The following is a 20,824-nucleotide window of genomic DNA, read 5'->3' on the forward strand; positions in this document are numbered from 1 at the left end:
GCGAGCAGCTGTTCTGGCTCTGTTGCTGCATAACAAACCACCCCAAACCTAGTGGTGTAAAGTAACAACCATTTTGTTATGCTCATGGATTCTGTGACTCAGAAAGTTGGACAGAGAATGGCAGGGACAGCTTGTCTCTGCTCCATGATGTTTAGATCCTCAGCTGGAAAACCTGAAGGAGTGACTTGGTGAACAGGGACTTGAATAAGGATGCATCTTTACTCACAAATGACACACAGGCTGGCCTCAGCTGGGACTCCAGACTTGTCTATCCAAGTGACTTTGGTTTCCTCCCAGCATGGCTGCCTCAGGACATTGGGACTTCTCATGTGATGGCTCAGGACTCTAGAGTGAGGATACCACCAGACACTGCCTTTTCCACCCCAGCCTCACTTCTGCTCTACTCTGTCGGCTGAAGCAGTCACAAGCCTGCCCAGACTCTGAGAGAGGAGATGGAAATCCCACCCCTCAGAGGGAGGCAGGTCAAAAAAATGGGGGCCATATCTTAAAACTGCCACAGGAGCGTATAGACTGTAGGGGCAAGTTGGCAGCTGATAGAGAATGATCCCTCACTAAAATATTCAGCCTGAAAGATTTCCCTGCTAAAATTGTGGAAAATAAAGTTGTGACAGTAATAACTATTTCATACACTCTCAGATTCATCCTTACATTTCAGGGGTTCATTCTCAGATGGTGATATTCAGCTTTGGACAAATCTTGATTTTAACACTTAGCTCATCAGCATATGGCTACAAGGCCTATTTGTTGCACCTCTAAATAATTATTTTTGTATTAATAAACATATATGTAGATTTTTTTGAGTACTTTGTACGTGCAGGGCACTGTAATGAGAGCTTTATGTATGTTACTATATTCTTTCCCCAAATGAAGACATTTGAAAATGTTTGTCTTAATTTTTGCTATTCATTCATTCATTCATTCATTCAACTATATTTATTCAGCATTTATTGTATGCCAGGCACTGTTCTAGGTACTAGGGACACAGTGGGGAACAAAACACACAAAAATCCCTTCCATTATGGAGATTGGGGGAAGCAGACGGTGCACAAGTACCATTGGTCCTACTTGTGTTATTATCTTATTTAAATCATCTCTTTCCCCTTCTCTTTTGGTCTTTCTCTTTTTTTCCAACTTAGCCTTGACTTTAACAGTAATATTTATGAAACCATGGGTTTCATGTGGTAATGGCAGATAAATATTTTCTCAATATAAATCAAAACAAAGATATTAAATAAACAAAGACTAGTAAAATAATAACAAATGCTTCTTCACTGACCTCCTGGGATTCCCGTGCTGGCGACCCATGGGCCACACCGTGGGAAACACTGTTAATCCTCATACAAGCTGGAAGGAAGGGGTTGCAAGGTGCCACTTCTGAGGGGCAAAGCTGGGACTGGGGCCTGTGATAAGAGCATCTCAGGAGAGGGAACTGAGCTCCCCACTCTTAGCCCCTTTCTACTGACCAGGCTTGGACACTGCCCCCTGGGGGGTTCCCTGGGTCCCCAGGAAAGCATGTGTCTCCAGATGCTGGGGGTATTCTGGGGATGAAGACAGGCGGCCTTAACCCAAAGATTCCTCCAAGGGCTGGCTGTTTAGTTCAGTTAGCACATGGTGCTGATACACCAAGGTCCAGGGTTCGATCCCTGTACCAGCCAGGTGCCAAAAAACCCCCAAACAAACAAACAAACCAAAGACTCCTCCAGTGATGGGGAAGTGAGGTGCCCTGCTCAGTCATGGTGGGTCAATAGGGAGACTTCAAATCAGGGCCTGGCCCAGGCTCCCCTCCGTCCCACCTGCTTTGACCATGTAAGGGCTGGCTTGGGTCTGCGGAGGCAGAATGGTGCCTCTGGGACACCCACATTGCAGACGAAGTCCTCACTCCCTAGCCCTGACCCTCCCTTGCCAGGGCAGCTCCGTGAATATTCACAGATCCACAGTACTGGCTGCTTGCCTGTTCCACATGCACCTCTGCCACTCACCTCTCCTGGCAAATCTCGCCTTCTGCTGCTGTGTCCCCCAGTAATACTCCCTGTGCCCAACTGTAGTAGCCCCCATCGTTCTCTGCAGATGCCCAGCTTGGGCCCTAGGCTGGCCTGCATCCCATTAATCTGTCCCCAGGTACACATCTTGGCCACCCCCTTTGCACATGCTCATTCCCTTCCCAGGAGGCTGGGAGTTCATCTTTAACCTGCTGGGGAGGGAGAGTGCTGGCAGGGTCTCTGGAGGAAAGAGAGGCACTCTGCACCAGCAGCTCTTCGTCAGCAGCCCCTCCACCAAGCAGTGCCTTAGTTTCTCCATGTGTGAATTGCTTGACTCCTGCAAAACCCTGCTAATGGTGTAATGAGGTTGCTTGTGGCAACCTAGCCCACTGGGAAAGCCCTGGAAACCATCTGTCTCCTCTCTCCCTTGCCCTCCACCACCCCCAGGCCTGGCCCAGACTCAGACAGACTGGATAGGAACTAGAATCTCTGGGAGCCTCCCAGGCCCCAGGATCCACAAACAATGGGCTGGTGGAGCTGAGTTACCACCACCCCCATGTCTGCCCCAGTCTCCACCCTGGCCTCCTTCTGGGTCCCCACCCTGGCCCCTTCCTGTGCCCCCACCTCAGCCCTGGGTATAAGCAAGTCTGGGTGCCCAGTACCTGGGGCCACCATGGGGATGCTCTTGCTTCTGCTGGTGGGTGAGTAGGAATGGGGTCTTGGGAAGGGGTCAGCTGTGGTGGGTGGGTCCCAGCCCTTAGCCCACACCCCTCCCCTCAGTCCTACAGAACCAAGTGGCTTGGAGCAAGGAGATCAGAGGTTAGGCTGGACATGCTCCCTAACCTGGAGAGGGGTCAGGGCTGTGGGGGCAGGGGGAGAGGGTGGAGAGGGGGAGGGCTCTAGGGGTCTGAGGGGGCATGGCACCACCCTGGAGTCCCTCAGGGGACCTGGCCCTGCACTTGGAGACTTTGGGAACATGACTCCCTCCCCGAGGGTCTGAGGGGACACAGCCCCATCCTAAGGGTCTGAGAGGGATACAGGTGGGGCTGGGGAAGCCTCAGCGGTCTTGGTGTCCCCAGCCTCACTCCTGTACCCCTATGGGCTGGAGCACGGGGATGAGGCCCTCCCTGCTGAGAATGACAGTTTCTCTGAGGAGCTGCAGCTGCTGAAACCCTTTACCTCTTTGAGGTCACACACAGGACGGCCTATGTGAGTGCCTGGCCCCTGCCACATGGTCCCTGGGCTCTCTTCTCCCTGGCCCCAGCCCTGATTCTGAGCCTGTCTATATCTGCTCCTCCCTCCTCTGACCTTTATCTTCTGTCCTCCCGGGGTGGGCCCTGTCCGTCTTCTGTCCCCTGACCTGATGACAGCCCCCTGACCTGATGACAGCCCCCTGCCAGTCTCATCCTTCCCCACCTCCCCAGGTCTGCACCCATGGGTTAGTGTCCTTCGGGGAGCCTGTGGTCCTATTCACACCCAAGGCCTTTCCACTGGAGAGGGGCCAGGGCTTCGTGGCCCCATTCTGGGCCGACGGGTCCACATCCGGCAGGGGCCACGTGTGGTCCTGGCGGAGCCACTGGCCAGAGCTGCTGGGGCGGGCAGCTGAAGACCTGGCCTCTGCCTTCCCCCATGCCCCACCTACCCCTTGAGCCCTGCTTGTGGCCACCTGGGACCAAATCCCCTTTTATGGGGCCCTTGCCCCCCAGGTGAGGAAGGGGCTGGCAGAGAAGGACCCAGGCCGAGGCTCTCTGGCCCAGCCCCTAGGGAAGAAGGGCTCTGATTCCTGGGCAATAGGGAGACAGCATGAAGGAGAGAGACAGGGACAGGGGAAGAGGGAGAGAGAAAAATGGGAGAAAAAGAGGAAGATGGAGACAGAGGAAAGCATAGAGATACAGTGGGGGAGTGAACATGGGTGACAGAAAGAGAGGGAAAGATACAGATGGGAGAGGTGGGAGAGACAGAGAAGGAAAGAGACGGCAAGCAAGAGGGAGTCAGGAACTCAGATGGAGAGAGACAGAGGGAAAAAAAAAAGAAAACAGGAGAGAGAGGCAGAAAAAGAAAGATAGAGACAGAGGGAAAGCAAACAGGCTGACACGGGCTCTGATGGAGGTGGCCATGGACAGGGGACTGACTGGGGAGACAGGAGAGCTGAGAAGCAGTCAGCTTGGTAGGCAGATGGAGCCCAGGTGCAGAAGAGGCCATCAGGGGGTGTCGTGGGTGCTCCTGGACCAGCCTCTGCCACCCCTGCTCCCTGCACTCACCCCCTGCGGGTGAACACTTTTCAGGTGGTGCTGGCCATGGGCAATGGCCCCTCCTGGACACTGCTTATCTACAATGACATCAGTGGACCACAGGAATGGCCAGTGGCAGGAGCCCCTACAATGGCTTGGGGGACATTGCAGCCCAGGTGGGTGGGAGAACAACAGAGGCTGCCCAGGCTCCTTGGGGAGGGTGAGGAGGTGACCTGATTGACCCTGTCCTGAATTACACCACAGGCAGGCTTCAACAGTGGCCAGCAGAGGGACTATTTCACCATACCTGGCTCTAGGACCCCTGACATCCTACACGTGGCAGACACCAGCAACGTGGGCATCCCAGGGTGCTGGGCCTTCTGCACTGATGCCTTTGTAGTCCCCAATGGCTGTGCCTACAATGGTGAGGTGGTGGGGACCCTACCGAAGACCTACTTGCTCCTGGATCCAAGTCCACGGAGCCCAGGAGGCCAGGGCCCCAGCCTCTCCTCCTCCAGGACCAAAGAGTCCAGGCCTCCAGCTCATTCCATCCTTAGACCCAGGAGTCAGAACCCCCAGTCCCAGAAACCCCCACCCCAGCCCCACTCTCTCCACAGCCCAGTTCCTGCCCCTCAGTGCCTCCTTCCGGAATAGCAGCTCCTGCAGCCACCGGTACCACTGTGGGCAGCAAGGCCAGGTGCAATGCTGGCCAGAGGGCTGCCAGGTGGACCAGCAGTGTGTGCCTGCACATCCCTTCTCAAGGTGCTGGGCCCCTCGAGGCTCCTCCGGCCACCTGGGCCCACAGGGCCATCTGTGCACACTCTCCAGGTAGCAGCTGTGGCTCCAGCCTTGCCAGTTCGTCCTGGTCCTGCTTCCTGGTATCCATGTGGAGGTGGAGCTGGGCAGAGGAGCCCCCATGCCAGGGGTCCCAGTGTGGCTGGTGTTCCATGGCCAGGATGTGATGGTGAGATCGGAAGGCTGGACGTCACATGTGCTGGTGAGTGAGGCTGGGAGCTGGGCTAGAGGATGGAGTCAGGGACAGCCGTGGGGTGACAGACACACTAAGCGAGTGGGCAGTCACTGAGACTATCAAAGAGACTGGTGGGCAGAGAATCAAATGGCAGATGGTCAGGCAGACAGACAGACAGATGGAAAGAGTGGCAGGCAGAGAGAGGAACAAGGAGACAGACAGCAGGCAGATAGACAGAGTGCCAGGTTGATGGGAAAACAGACAGAACAATTTGGGATGACCAGAACAGGTGGTGAAATGGAAGGCAGGGAGATGGACGGACAGGTGGACAAATGGTGGGCAGATGGTGAACCACATGGTGGACTCACTGAGGCTGACAGATGGTCACAGGCAGACGCGGACTCCCGGAGTCTCGTTCTCACCACAGACCATGCATTGCCCATCAGTGCAGCCCTCCAGGGCCTCGGTTTCCCACCTTTCTTTGTTTCTGGCTCCCACCCTGTAGTTCCCTGACTCCAGCTATTGGTTGGCCTCACGGGCCACCCAATCCTCGGACTCTACAGCTGTCCCCACCCCTTACCTTCTCGGATGGAAGGTCCCTCCCTAATCCATCCTGCCCATTCCTTTGCCTCCTGTACCCCTCCCTCCAACACTCAACAGGCAACCCCACCTCTCCACTTGCACTCACCCCTGCACTTAGGCAGCCGAACACGCCTGGGCCAGCAACATACTGATGACCGTGAACTTGAAGGGCCATCTCACCAACTCCCTGGTAACTTCACTTGCCCCCCCACCATGACCTTCTCCTCTCCCCTCAGACCAAACCTCCTCCCCTAAACTCACTCTCAGCTGATGAACTCGCTTCCTACTTCACTGGGAAAACATCAGCAGGAACCCTCCGTGAGCGCCCCGCACCCTCCCTCTGCCTTCCCGTCTGCTGTGGGTCAGCCTTCCCTCCTGGCTAAGCACGCCCCTGTGATTGTTCCTGGATCTCACCAGCAATTCTTCTTGCTCTCCTGGATATCCACGGTTCTCGAAGGACGTCCCCTTACCAGCAGCATCAGCATCACCAGAGAACTTGTCTGGGTCAAGTTCAAGCAAATTCTTGGGTCACACCCCAGACTGCCACTCTGGGTGGGGCCCTGCGACCTGTTTTAACCAGCCCTGCTGGGGATTCTGATGTACGCTCAAGGCTGAGCACCACCGATCTAATCTGAGTCTACACCAACACTTTGCCCTTTTCTATCAGCTCCTTCTCACCACATTCCAACAAGCTGTGATTTGTTCCACCTTTGAGACACTCCCTTGCCGATCCCTCATCCCCCCCAGCTATTGCCCCACTTCTCGGATACCCTGTACAGCAAAAGCCCGCAGAAGAGTTGTCTGTGCTTGCTGCCTCCACTTCCTCTCTTTTCACTTTCTCTCAAACCCTCTTTAGTCAAGCTTTTTTCTGCCTTCAACTTCATGTCACCAAATCCACTCTGGACGAGGTCTCCCCAATCTAGTGGTCAATCCTCAGTGCACGTCCTGCTTGACCGTCCGTGGCTTTGACCCTTCCTCCTCCATTCAACACTTTCTTCCCCAGCCTCCAGGACCCCATGCTCTCCGGGTTTTCCTCCTCCCTCTGCAGCTGTGTCTCCTTATCAGCCACCACGCTAGCTGGGGTGGCCCACCCTCCTCTCTTCCCCAGCTGCACCCATTCCCTCGGGCGTCTCAGCCAGGTTTTCTGCTGTAAATATCCCCATTAGTTTCCCCTTCCCCCTCAAGCATTTCCCCCATAATTGGAGCCCCCTTCTTCCTGACACACACATTTCTATTCCAAATGCCTCCCACTGGCAGCTTGCCCCCACCAAGCTAAACAGGTGCCAAGGCCCCCTGACCTCTGTGCCAAATCATGTCCCCACAGGTGAATGGGCATCTGCTTCCTCTGCCCCTCTCCATCCCTGAGGCTGGGCTTGTTGTTTGTCTACTTTTACCTGCCCATAATCCTGCCGACTGGGCCAATTGTCGAGCTAGGGCTAGGTCTGGGTCTGGAGTTCACAGACCCCTCAAGCTCGTTGTCCAGACTGGGTCACAAACCTTTCACATGCCAGGCTGGTCCCCAGACCCCTCACATGCCAGGCTGGTTCACCAGACCCCTCACACGCAGGTCTATGAGCTAGGTCAAAAGGTCCTTGGAGCCATAGGATTGAGAGCATGGCTGTGCAAGGCATGGACGCCAAAGGCAGATGCCAGCTAAGCTGTGGTGCTGCGCATGCGCCCTATCTCCACCCACTCACACAATTTGCTTACAAAGAATGCACCACATCACCCCCAATCTGACCTAAGGCGAGGGTCCTGACTAAACTATTCTATTTTCCCAGCAGTTGTCCACTCATGGGACTCAGCTACCCACCTGGCCATAGATGCAGGCTTCCAACTGTGGATCCAAGATGGGCATCTGGAACTCATGGTACCAGAGGCTGTGGTTACTGTCACCAGGAGCCTGTGTGAGCCTGACGCCCTGACCCCTCTGGGAACACCCCAGCTGGAGCCCAGGCCATTCCAAGCTATCTGGCAGGAGGCAGGGCCCTGCTGCTCAGAATGGCCGGGCTGTCCAACACACCCAAGGGCCAGGTATGTAGGCCTCAAGGCCTGTGGGTGGCTCTCGGATGTGACAGGCCCCTTTGCAGCCTGCACCTGGACCCTCCCTGTGGTCCTGTTCATGGACAGCTGTGTCGAAGAGTTGTGTGCAGACAGTGAGAGCCTGCTTGTCCTCTCTCAGGCACTGGCCGCCTTTGTCTGGGCCTGTCAAGCTATTGACATCACTGTAGGCACCTGGCACAGTCCTGGTTTCTGTGGTGAGTCTGGAGGGAGGTAGCAAAGAGGCAGTTGGGAGCTGGGTCCAAGACCACTGAATACAGTTGCACAGGCGTGAACTGCACAAAAATATCTGGCCCTGCCCTGGGGGAGGCGGTTTCTGAAGAAAACATAGCTCTGGGGCTCTGAGAGATCAGACCCTCTGAGGGGTCATGGCCCTGACTTGGGGTTAAGGGGTTTCTTGAATCAAATGCTTGGTGCTGATCTCTCTCTCTCCCCTTACTCCAGAATCATCATGCCCTAAAAATAGCCACTGGGAGATCTGTGCCGACATCTGTAGGCCCAGCTGCCCACACGAGGAGGTGCCTCTGGCCTGCCAGAGCCCCTGTTGTGAGGGCTGCATGTGTGATGCCGGCCACCTGTTCAGTGGCAGAGCTTGCGTGCACCTGGTCCTCTGTGGCTGCCCCTGGCAGGGCCATGTCCTACCCCTGGGGGCACAGGAGCTGAGCCCCAACTGCCATGAGCTGTGTGAGTGCAACGAAGCTGGGCAGCTGCCTCGCTGCAGTCCCCAGGCTTGTGGGGACGAAGCAGCATGCCTCCTGTGTGATGGGACCTGACATTGTGCAGTCTGGAGAGGCAGCAGCTGGGGGTCACATGACCCCCATTACCGCACCTTCACAGCCCAAGAGCCTGCCACTATATGCTGAGCCGCACCTGTCGAACTGGCCCGGGGGCACCAGCCTTTACAGTTTGCATGGACAATGAGTACCTAAGCCCCATGGCCAGCATGACTGGGGCTCAGAAGATCAAGGTGGGTGTCCATGGAGTGAAGGTGATGATGGAGGCTCAGACTCCCAGGAAGGTGCAGGTAAGCCAGAAGGGCAGGCTCAGAATCAGAAGTCCAAGGGGGACAGGGTTCCACCCCAACAGTTCTGAGGGAGTCACAGACCCACCTGAGCGTGTGTGATATAGATATAGCTGCATCTGTGTTTCCAGGTTAATGGGACCCAGGCCCACCTGCCCTTACACCTGGCCAGCGGCCATGTGCATGTCTACTTCAGTGGTTCTGGGGCAGTGCTGCAGACCAACGCTGGCCTCCTGGTCTCCTATGACTGGTGCCACCATGTGTCCATCATGGTGCTTGAGACCTACGCTGGGGCCCTCTGTGGCCTGGGTGGGGACTTCAATGAGGATCCCCAGGATGACTTCCACACCCCTGATGGCTCCCTCCTGCCCGACCCAGAGGCCTTCACACTCAGCTGGAAGGGCCCAGACTCTCCGGCCAGCTGCTCTATCACGGGTCCTATACCTCTGTGCCTGCATGATGGGGAGGGCCGGTACCAGTCGCTGGCTTTCTGTGGGCTGCAGGGTGCCTGAGGTGGGCTCTTCCAGGCCCGTGATAAGCCAGCTGAGTCCCAAGTCCACATGGAAAACTGTGTGCACGACCTCTGTGCCACAGGGGGCTCACGGCAGATCTTGTGTGAGGTGTTAGGGAGCTATGTCCAGCAGTGCCAGCAGCACGGCCTCCCTGTGCAGCCCTGGAAACACCTGGTGGACTGCAGTGAGTGGCCTCTGTGCTGATTCTCATCCTGCGCACTGTCTTCCTCTCTGCGCCAACCAGCATTCTTCTGTTTGCTGCCTACAGAACCCCAGATCAGCTCATTTTGTTGGCTTGCATAATTAATGATCGCAGTAGCTACTTCAAGCTTGGCTCAATCGGGCACTCAGACGATGTCATCAGCCCTGGTTTCACTGCCTCTGCTTTGCCGCCCACCATGTTGGCTCCTTGTCCAGACCCTGAGCATAGTGGTTCCAGACCTTACAGCCACTCAGGTTTCAGCCCAGGAGGAAAGAGAGCCCTGTGGTCCTGGAAACACCTCCCCTCTACACACACACCAATATATGCATACAGATAATAATGCAAAGTGTCACTAAATAGGAATGTGCACTCAAATATTTTCCATTTCATTCTCTTCTATTTCATTTTTTAAAGCAAGGAATGCCCCCACTTACCTGTATCACACTGAGGATGGGAACACAGATCCCAAAGTCATGCTGTCTTGGTTAGAGTCCCAGCACCACCACTTCCTAGCTGCGTGCTTGTGGGGAAGTCACTTAACCTCTCCATGCATCGGTTTCCCCTTTAACAAAAAAAGAATGAAAATAGTGCCTACTTTGTGGGGTTGTTGTGAGAACCAAAGAGATAACAGCTCCTGGCAATAATAGTGAATGCTGTACAAGTATGAGCTGTCACTATTAAATTGGTTTTCAAGTTTCACATTAGGGAAAGACAGTGGGTTAACATCACTCTGCCCCCATGACAAAACCACAGGGCTCTGCATCCTGGCGCCCTGTTGGTGATAGACCTTGTCCCGGGGAAGGCCTGGGGTCAGCCCAGCTCAGACTCTCCCAAGATCCAGCAGGCAGCTGAGGTGAGGCCTGAGCCACCTTTTTACCCCGTTAGTGTGAATGTGACCATTTCACAGATGAAGAACAGACACCGAGGCACAGAAGTGAAGGGTGTGTCTCACAGCAGGGAGTGGCACGGAGGGGTTACCCTGGGTCTGACCTTGCACTGGATGATGCTGGGAATACGGCAGTGACAGAGAAAAGCCCAGACTCTATCCTCATGGGGCCTACATCCACTGGGGTTGGCTGAACTGTCTTCAGACAGTGACAGCCCAGGATGTCCAGGACTGTAGTGGGGAAGCTGAGGCAGAGTGATGGGGCTCAGATGAGGAAAGTGTCAGGGTCTGTGGGAGCCCAGAGGAGTCACTGGCCCAGCCTGGAAAGTTGGGGCACGTGCCCAGAGAAGGGGCATGTGAGCTGAGGCCTGAATGACAAATCAAAGTTAGACAGTAAACAAGGAGAAGCCAAATGTTCCGAGAAGAAGGAACAACATTTTTAGAAGCTCAGAGGCTTTGTGCAGCCAAGCCAGAGAGTAGGGGGAGCCTGGAGAGAGGTGAGGTTGAGACGTGGGCTAGGCCTGGGTCCACGGGGCCTTGAATGGCAGGCAAGGAGTGAGAACTTTATCCTGAGGGCTCAGGACCACCTAATTCCCCAGGACCTCAAGGCTAGTGACTCCTTTCCCCTGCCCCCATGCACCCCTCAGGACAGGAAGCAAGTTCTGTGTCCCTCAAACAAAACCTCTCTTTGTCTGAGGGAAGCAATCCATTGCACATTCTAAAGGCCAACAGAAGGGATGGGCAGTGGCTGGGCTGGGGGTTCGCCCTGCCTGACCCACCTCCTCTCCCAAAGCCAAAGACAAGCCCTGGGGTCATTGCTCACTTCACAGTAACAATGACTAGTGTTAACTGAACACCTGGATGTGCCAGGCAGCGTTCTATGCACTGGGGACACAGCAGTGACCAAAACAGACAAAACCATGCCTGAAAAGAGTTGACGTCCCAGTGGAGAGGCAGAAAGGATGCAGATTAAACAGCATGTTGGCAAAATGAGGCGCAGGGCTGGGCGGGAGTGCTGGGTGAGGGGCGCGCGGTGTTAAATGGTGAGGGCAAGCATGGTGCGGGTGGGCAGTGCCATGGGAGCGAAGACCAAAGGGAGTAAGGGAGGGAGGACCATTCCAGGCAGGGGAACCCAGGAAAATGACCCAGGAAGGCTGCTGGGGCCTTCCCCAGCCCCAGGACTCTGGGCGCCCAAATAGAGATAAACCTTGACTTGAAAAATTTCCATGTGCCACCAAGGGCATTTGTTCTTTCCTGACTTCCTTTATTAATTCTGAGACTGGGACACACACACACACACACACACACACACACACCCTCCTCAGCAGTCTCTCATCTGTCCTGGTCACTACTGTGTCACCAGCACCTGGCACAAGGCCTTTAAAAGTTAAAGTTGGATCTCATGAGACTCCTGATTGAAACCACCCACCAGTACCCATTGCTCTTGGGATGAAGTGTGAACTTCAGACCTCCTCCTAAGAGACCCTCACTGCGCTGCCTCTCCCTGCTCGCCCCTGCCTCCTCCCGCACCTCCTCTCCCTCTAGCCCACTCTGCTCCAGCCACACCGGCCTCTCTGCTGTTCCTGGAACACACCAGACTCATTCCTACCCCAGGGCCTTTGCATTTTCTGTTCCCTCTGCTTGGAATGCTCTTCCCCATTAACACGTGGCTAGCTCCTCTCATCATTGAGGACTCGGCTCACATGTCACCCCTGCAGAGAGACCTCCCGTCTGCTGTATTCAAAGCAGCCCACAGGACTCAGCCACTCTTTGTTGCATGACCCAGTTTCTCAATCTGAAATCATCTTTTATTTATTACTAGCTCATTGTCCATTTCCCCCTTCTAGAACAGGGCCAGCATACTTTTATCTAAAGGGCCAGATAATAAATATTTTAGGCTTTCTGGGCCACACTCTGCCGCAACTACTCAGCTCTTCTGTTGTAACACACAAGCAGCCATGACAAAACATAAATAAATGAGCTGGGTTATATTAAAATGTTATTCATGGACACTGAAATTTGACTTTTACGTAATTTTCATGTCTCAGAAAATATTCTTTCGATTTTTTTCCAACCATTTAAACATGTAAAAACTATTCTTAGATTGTAGGCTGTACAGAAACAGGTTGTGGGCCAGATTTGACCCACAGGGTGTAGCTTTTCAACCTCTGCCCTAGAACATATGCCATGAGGTCAGGGATTTCTGACTCTCTTGGTCACTGCTGTGTCCCCAGTCCCTAGAATGTTTCTGGCATGTAGTAGATGTTCAGTCTACAGAAGAGCACTTCAATACATTCAATAATTCTTTTAACAAATATTCATCCAGCTTGGCGAGATGGCAGGAAACAGAATTTGATCTTGGGGCAGTGAGGCGACATCCCTGCATTGAATGTCTTGTGTTTCTCCAGAGCTGGCCTGCCCTCCCCACGGCCACTACGAGCTTTGCGGCTCCTCCTGTCCCAGTTCGTGCGCTGAGCCTGCCCTGCCCGACAGCTGCCCGACACCATGCCAGGAGGGCTGCCAGTGTGACTCAGGCTTTGTGTTCAAAAGCACCGACTGACTGTCCCTCATCCAGTGCGGCTGCTCCGGTGGAGGCAGATACTACCTGGCCAGGGAGGCCTTCTGGGCTGGGGAGCGCTGTGAGCAATTCTGCTGCTGCAAGGCTTCCACCCATGCCGTGCACTGCCTCCCCTTGTTCTGTGGGCCTGCATAGAGTTGTGGACCCTCAGGGGAATCTTTTGGTGCCACCCACTCTCCCCTGGCACCTGCCAGGCAACTGGACATTCACACATCATCACCTTTGATGGGAGGACTGCTGAGTTGTCGGGCACCTGTGTATCTGTCTTTGCTGAATCCTGTGGCTCCTCCTGCTCACTGCCCTTCTTCAGGGTAGAGCTGGGGAAAGAGAACAGATCCAGCAGCCCCATCACACTCATCTCGGGTTAACGGGACCCAGGTCCACCTGCAGAGCAACAGCCCAGGCACGGCACTGGTAAGCACACAGCTCTGGGGGACTTCTGGGTTCTAGGAATCCCAACCCCTCACCCAAAACCACAGTCCCAAAGGAAAAGTGTATTTTCTCTCCAATATTTCCACTTTTTTACCTCTATTCACTGATTATACACCCTTTTCTGTCTATATCCATCAGATGTACTCAGTTTAAAATAATAGAAACACCCCTGAAACCAATTTAAGAGAAAAAGAATTTATTGGTTTAAGACAATGGAAAAAAATCTACCGTTCCCTGGATTCAGACATAGCTAGATCCAAGTGCTCAAACAAGATGTCTGGAATCTGTCTCCATTTCTGGGCTTTTCTTCCTTTGCAGACATGTACCACCCCACCTGGTGAGGACAAAGATGGCTGCCAGTTTAGCAAATGCCACTGGCGGAAGAGTATCTCTTTCTGAAAAGTCCTGGGGCTGTCCCTCATGGGCCCAGCCTGAGTCATGTGACCATCTCTGAACCAGTCCTTGTGGACTAGCTGATTGGCCGGGCCTAGGTCATGCGCCAGAAGTTAGGATGGGGTTAACTTTCTGTGAACTACATGGATAGATTTTGGAGGGATGGGCCCTTGAGGAAATCCAGACAAAGGAGAAATGAAGACTGAGCAAGAAAAAACAAGAAATGTTCACTATTATAGTTTTTCTTTGCCCATTAATTCAAAAATATTTTACATGTATTTGAGTGCCTACTATGTGCTAAGAAACACTGAACCAAACAAACATGGTCCTGCTCTCCCGAACCTTCCTTTGACTCCGTCCGCTTCTCAGGTGTAAGCTTGACTGGGGGCAGCCTTGTCGTGCAGTGGAACGGCCTCTTCTCCATACTGCAGTCGGGCTTTGGCCTATGGCTCATCACAGATCTCACCTACATCCTCACCCTCACCCTGCCCCAGCCCTATGAGGTCACACCTGTGGGCTCTGTTGCAACCTCAACGCGACCCCAGTGATGATGCTGAGGCCCGCATTACCTTGGAGAAGAGGGAAGCTTGCTGAGATGACTATGGGGTTGCCTGTCCAGTCTGCAATGACCAGGAGCAGATCGTGTCAGCCAGGATGCAGTGTTGGCTCCTGCAGGAACCCCAGGGGCCCTTTGGCCCCTTCCACAGTGAGATCGACCCAGATCCATATATATCCAGTTGTGCTCTTGATCTGCGTCTTGCTGGGGACAGTGATCACATCCTGTGCTTGGCCTTGCAGGTGTGCGCCACAGTCTGCCAGGGTGCAAACATCACCACTGGGCACTGGAGGAATTCATCCTTCTGTGGTGAGTCATGGTTGAGCAGAGTGGGAATCTATCCACATACTCTGTATGGCCACACCAGTTATTCACAGACTGAAATACTTCTGTACTCCTGAGCTGCCTGAGTGCCCCCACCCGCTTCCCACATTCCAAAGCCTGGCATGGCAGGGGCTTCCAGACTTCTCCCCAAGCTCCAGCGGGATGCACTGTATTCTACTGATTACTTTTTTTTTTTTTTTTCCTGACCGGTAAGGGGATCGCAACCCTTGGCTCGGTGTCGTCTGTACCACATTCAGCCAGTGAGTGCACCGGCCATCCCTACATAGGATCCAAACCTGCGGCCTCAGCGCTACCAGCGCTGCACTCTGCCGAGTGAGCCATGGAGCCGGCCCTGATTACTATATTTTTGAAAACCTCCCCGGGCTGATTCAATGACTTCTTGTCCTTGTTCCCTGCCTCCTTGTCCAGGTGACTGGATGTCCTTTTCCACCCTCAGAAAGCCTGACCTGAGATGCCCACTTGTCTGATTCCTAAGGATGCCAAAATAATAATCCCAACAACTGCTCTTACTTATTAAACATCTACAATGTCCCAGGCACAGGGCAGAGGGTTCTAGGTGCTTATTGCTGTCACCTTCTCAGAAACACCCTGCAAGTGAGAAGACTGTAAGCGCTACTCTCCCCATTTTATAGTTGGAAAAACTGAGGCTCACAGAGGTAAAGCCACTTGTCCACAGCTAACAAAGGACAGAATTGAGACTTGAACCCAAGACTTTCACCAGGGATGGAAGAAGTTTTATTTTAGCCATATCCTTCAATTCTTTCTTTCTTATTTACTGTTAACTATTATAGAAATGTTCAACGTAAAAAAAAAAGTAGAGGGAATAGTATAATGAACGCCCATCGGGCAGCTTCAACAGTGACCAAGTTGTGGCCAGCCTTGTGTCCATCCCCATCCCTCACCTCATTTATTTGCTTTACGTAAAGCAAATCCCAGGCATCGTGTAAACCTGTAATACTTCAGCATGATTTTCTCTAATAGATTGGAACTTAAAAAAGAAAAAACTACCATGATTTGCTCACACCTAACAAAATGAGCAATAATTCCCTGATATCATGAAAAACTTAGTCTATATTCACATCTTTCTGATTGTCCCCAAAACCTCCCTTACGCCAAGGTTTTTGCTGGCCCCTAGTGCTTGGATGTCAGAGGTTTCTAGCTCATTTCAACATAAGTAGTGCAGTAGGTCATGTTCTCTAAGGGAAGTTGCTCCCTTGCCCAACCAAAAGGCACCAGAAGCCCCCACAGGATGATCCCAGGGGTCAGGACACCCCTAAAACCATGCCCCGCCCCCAATGATGTTAGATCCAGATGTGAATCTCTGACACCAGGCAGTAGGAAGCCCTCAAAGGCTTTAGAGTAGGGGAACGTGGTAGGATAATGCTCTTGGAGTGTGAAAGAAAGGTCGGCCAACTAGGGAGTGTTTCTGGAATAAGGATAGGTCACCTTTATCCAGGGCTCACAGTGTGCCAGGAGCTGCCCCAACCATTTAATTTACTTTAACTTGATTAGCCCTCAAAATAAGCCTGAGGCCAGTACTAAAGAGTCCATTTTAGAGATAGCGGTGACTGAGTCCTAGAGAGGTTAAGCAGCAGGCGCTGGTGGGGTACGGAGCCAGGATTGATGCCGGGGGCTGGGCAACGGATGTGCAGATCCTACGCCTCCTTACCCGCACTTCTTCTCCTCCCTGCTCAGCGGCAAAATGCCCAAAGCACAGCCGCTACCAGCTCTGCCTGGATCCCCACCGGGCGCGGCTCTGCGTTCCCGCGCAGCTGCATCGGCCCAGCTGCCTGCGTGGAGGGCTGTGCCTGCGACCACGCGCACCTGTGGGCCAGGGCCAGGTGCGCGCGCCCAGGGCAGTGCGGCTGCGCGCTCGGCGGCCGCTCCTCCCAGGTGAGCCAGGGGCTGGGTCTCACTACTGTGAGGGGGGCCGGCCCACCTTGGGGTTAGGGAGCCCCCGAGACGTGCCGGGGATGGGCGCCCAACCCAGGGCACCCATATTAAACTGGTGTGGATGGCACATTGCGGATGCGCTGGCCTCTGTTAGTGATGATTCCAGTACTACTGCTGATATTTTCTAAGGTCATTCCCCTTGCCAAGTACTGTGAGCTGAGTGCTTAATATTATTACTATCGTTAGCACTGTTTTTTTAATTAGCCACCATTTATTGAGTGTTTGTTAAATGCTTGGCCTCCAACTAAACACTTTGATAATATAATAATAATAATCAGCAATAATCTCAACAGCTAACATTATTTAGCTTTAACAGGCACAAGACTGTACTAAATACTGTATTATTGTTGTTAGTGTTATTTTAATGGCCAAAATTTGCATCCCGACCATATGTCAGGTCCCATACTACTACTAATAATAATTAAAATGTATTGGGTATTTACTTAGTGTCCATGCCTGGGCAAATCATTTAGACAATAATAATAATAATGGTTAATATGTTTTGGGAATTTACTATGTGCCTATCTGTGTGTAAGTATATTTAAATAATGATAATAACAACAATAATGGCCAATATTACTGGGCATTTGCTATGTTCCTGTGTAACCATTTAACAACATGTAATGATAACGATGGTGAACACATTGTGGTCATTGCTACGTGTGTAATCCTGTCCTCATAAGAACAGGTAATATTTTCCGAGTACTCCCTGCGTGCCGAGCACTGGGCCAGCATGTTATATTAATAATACTATTATCTAACATGTGAGAGCTTGAGCCAGCTGGGTGCTAAGTGCCTCACACCCATAGTCACACTGATCCTCAAACAGCCCTTGATTGCCCCTATGGTGCAGAGGAGGAAACTAACACCACAAGTTGCAAAGAGCTCTAAAGGGACAGAGCCAGGTCTGGATTTCAGGTCTCTTTGACCCCAAATCTGTTCTTTTAGCCACTGGGTTGTGTGCTTCCACTGAGGGAACTCTGGTTTCAAAAGTTTGCTGCCCTCTGGGTAGGGTGGTGGGCCTGCCGTGGGGGTGTGGGCCCCCACTGTTGACTCTGAGCATGGCATTCATGCGTGTCCTCACACTGAGGCAGCCCCTCAGATTCAGTCAGCTCTTTCGGGTTCAGCTGCCAGGTCGGCCTCAGGTGTCCAGTGTGTCCTGTTCAGGTCTGCCCGGGCTGGGCAGGGGATGCTGATCTGGCATCTCTCCTTAGGTGGGAGACCTGGTCTGGCTGAAGCGATGCACCTGCTGCTGCAGCTGTGACAAACCTGAGCATTTCTTCGGCAGCCCAGCCGCGGCCCTGTTGGGGAGATCTGTGGTCAGCAGAGTGGCCCACTGGGCTGTCAGAGCCCCTTGGGCACCTGCGTGGCCACCAGAGACCCTCATTACTTCACCTTCAGTGGGACCGTAGCCCATTTCCAACACACCTGGCCAATTCCTGTGGGCCGGACCCCATCTCTGAAGGCTTCTCTTTCAGCATGGAGGCTTCCAACAGAAATTTCTGCAGCCAGCATGTGTCCTTCTTGAACCATATGGAGGTGGAGCTCAGCAGCCCGGGACTGAAGACTCATGTGATCCTGGAACGAGGGCAGCAAGTCCAGGTGAGGGGGCAGGAGGGTAACCGCTCAACTCTCAGCCCTGTCTAAGCCAGTCCCTCATCTTACCTTCATCCATTTAAGCCCATGCTGTATCCAGCCATCCACCCATTTATCAATCCATTCCTTCGCCATCCTCCCATGCAACCATCCTTCCATTCATTATCCACCCATCCCTCCATCTGTTCACTCATTCCTCCATCTAGCTATCCATCCCTCCTTTCATCCCTTTATCCATTCCTCTATCCACCTGTCAATTCACTCATCCATTCTTCTGTCCATCTATTCATCCATCCACCCATCCCTCTTTACATCCATCCATCATCTATCCATTTAACAAAACTTTACTGAATACCTACTTTGTGTCAGACCCTGTTCTAGGGTCTGGGGACACAGCAGAGAACAAAGCAGACAGGTCCCTTCCCTTCTACACAGCACAGTATAATAGTGAGAGACAGACAGTACAAAATAAATATATAGTATCTCAGATGGCGTTAGATCCTAGAAAAATGAAACAAGAAAGGAGAATGGGTAGTGCGTGTGTGTATGGGGTGGGGTTGTAATTGTAAGTGGGGAGGACAGGCCTCACTGAGGAGGAGATTTTGGAGCAGAGACTTGCTGGAAGGAAGGAGGAGTCTTATATGATGGAAGAATCTTCCAGGCAGAGGGAACAACAGATGCAAAGTCCAGATGTAGAAATACCCTTAGTCTTATTAAGAAAGAACAGGGAGGCCAGTGGCCAGTGTGGCTGGAGAGGAGGGAGCCGGAGGAGAGTGGGAGGTGAGGTCAGAGAGTTAAGTGGGGACAGGCCCTGTATGGTCTTGTGGGTCACTGTGAAGACTTTAGCTTTTACTGAGAAAGAGGTGGGATTTGGGGAAGGGTTGTGAGGTAAGGAGGCCTCTGATCTGACTCAAGTGTTAACAGCATCCCCGTGGCTTCATGTAGGGGACAGAGTGTTGGGTACCTGGGGGGAGCAGGTAAAAGAAAGGAGGCAGATGGGATAGTTCAGGCAATGGTTGGAATCAGGGAGAGGATGTGGAGCAGGGAGAAGTGGCTGGATTCTGGAAATGTTTTGAAAGGATCAGAGGTGGGGTGAGAGAGAGGGCAGGTTCCAATGTGACTTGCTTTCTGGCCTCAGCAGCCTGAAAGATGGAGCTGCCTCTGCTTGCATCGGAGAAAGTAGGGGAGAGGGTTCAGGGTAAGATCAGGAGCTCAGATTGGGACAGGTGGAGTTTGAGGTGCCTCTTTGCCCTCCCCCCATCCCAGAGTGGCCTAGCAGCAGGATATAGCAGCCTGGAGTTCAGGGGCTGGAGATGGAAATTTGGGAATGGTCAGGATACAGCTGGAGTTTAAAGCCATAAAAGTGATGAGAAAACTAAGAGAGAGAAAATGAAGAGAAGGGGGTAAGTTGAGCTTAGGATATGTGAGGTTTGAGGTACTTGTTGACATTCAAGTGGTGACATGGAGAGACAGCTGGATATGGAGACACACAAACCCTGCTTGTGGTGGGGGTCACAAAGAGGCATGTGGACAGCATTGGGTGGGGTTGGGAGGTGGTAGGAGGAGACCGACCCTGAGCTCCTGCCACCCCCAGGTGGATGGCCAGGTGGTGAGCTTCCTGGTGCAGCTGGGCCCTGAGGCCCGCGTGTGGCAGGAGCAGGATCAGGTGCACTTCAACAGCCGCAACACGCTGGTCATGCAGGTAGGGCCCGAGTACCGGGGCCACCTCTGCGCCTCTGCAGCAACTTCAGTGGTGACCTCAGCAACGACAAGGTGCTCCCCAGCGGGGCGCCTGCCCCCAGTGATGCTGTCTTTGGCAATGCCTGGCAGACCTGGGACAGCCAGCCAAGGCTGGCCTGGGCTGCGGGCAAACAGTGGACACATAAGGAGTGCTTCAAGAAGGACAGACAGGCTGAAGCAGGGGCCACTAACAGCAGACATGTGCGTCTCCTTAGAACCAGGAACAACTATTACACTCATTTACAGATGGGGAAAACTGAGGCACAGAAAGGATAAGTATTTGCCCAAGTTCCCACAATAGGAAATGGTGGAATGAGGATTTGAGCCGAGGCAGCCTGGCTCCAAAGCCCTTGATCCTAAATACTCTACTCTACCACTTCTCGAAAAGGAGGCAAGAAACATTCCCCTCACCGAGACTTAGTCCTGCAGTGTCCAAGTCTGCAGCCACTAGCCACATGTACTGTTTACATTTTAATGTAGATTAATTGAAACTAAATTAAACATGTGGCTCCTCACACTAGCCACATTTCAAGTGCTCACTAGCCGCTGGTGACTAGTGGCTATGGTATTGGATGACACAGATTTGGAGACTTGTCCAAGCGGGATTTGAAACCAACAAGGCTGATTCCAGACTCCACAATCTGACTAATGACTACCCTGTGCTGAGTGACAGGATGACAATCATTTGATACCATGGGTTGGGGTTTTTTAATGTTTCTAGGCTGAGCCAGAGCTGTCAGAATCTGGAAGGGAGAGACTAGCAGGG

Source organism: Cynocephalus volans, chromosome 10, assembly GCF_027409185.1.
Source record: "Cynocephalus volans isolate mCynVol1 chromosome 10, mCynVol1.pri, whole genome shotgun sequence".
Taxonomy (NCBI): domain Eukaryota; kingdom Metazoa; phylum Chordata; class Mammalia; order Dermoptera; family Cynocephalidae; genus Cynocephalus; species Cynocephalus volans.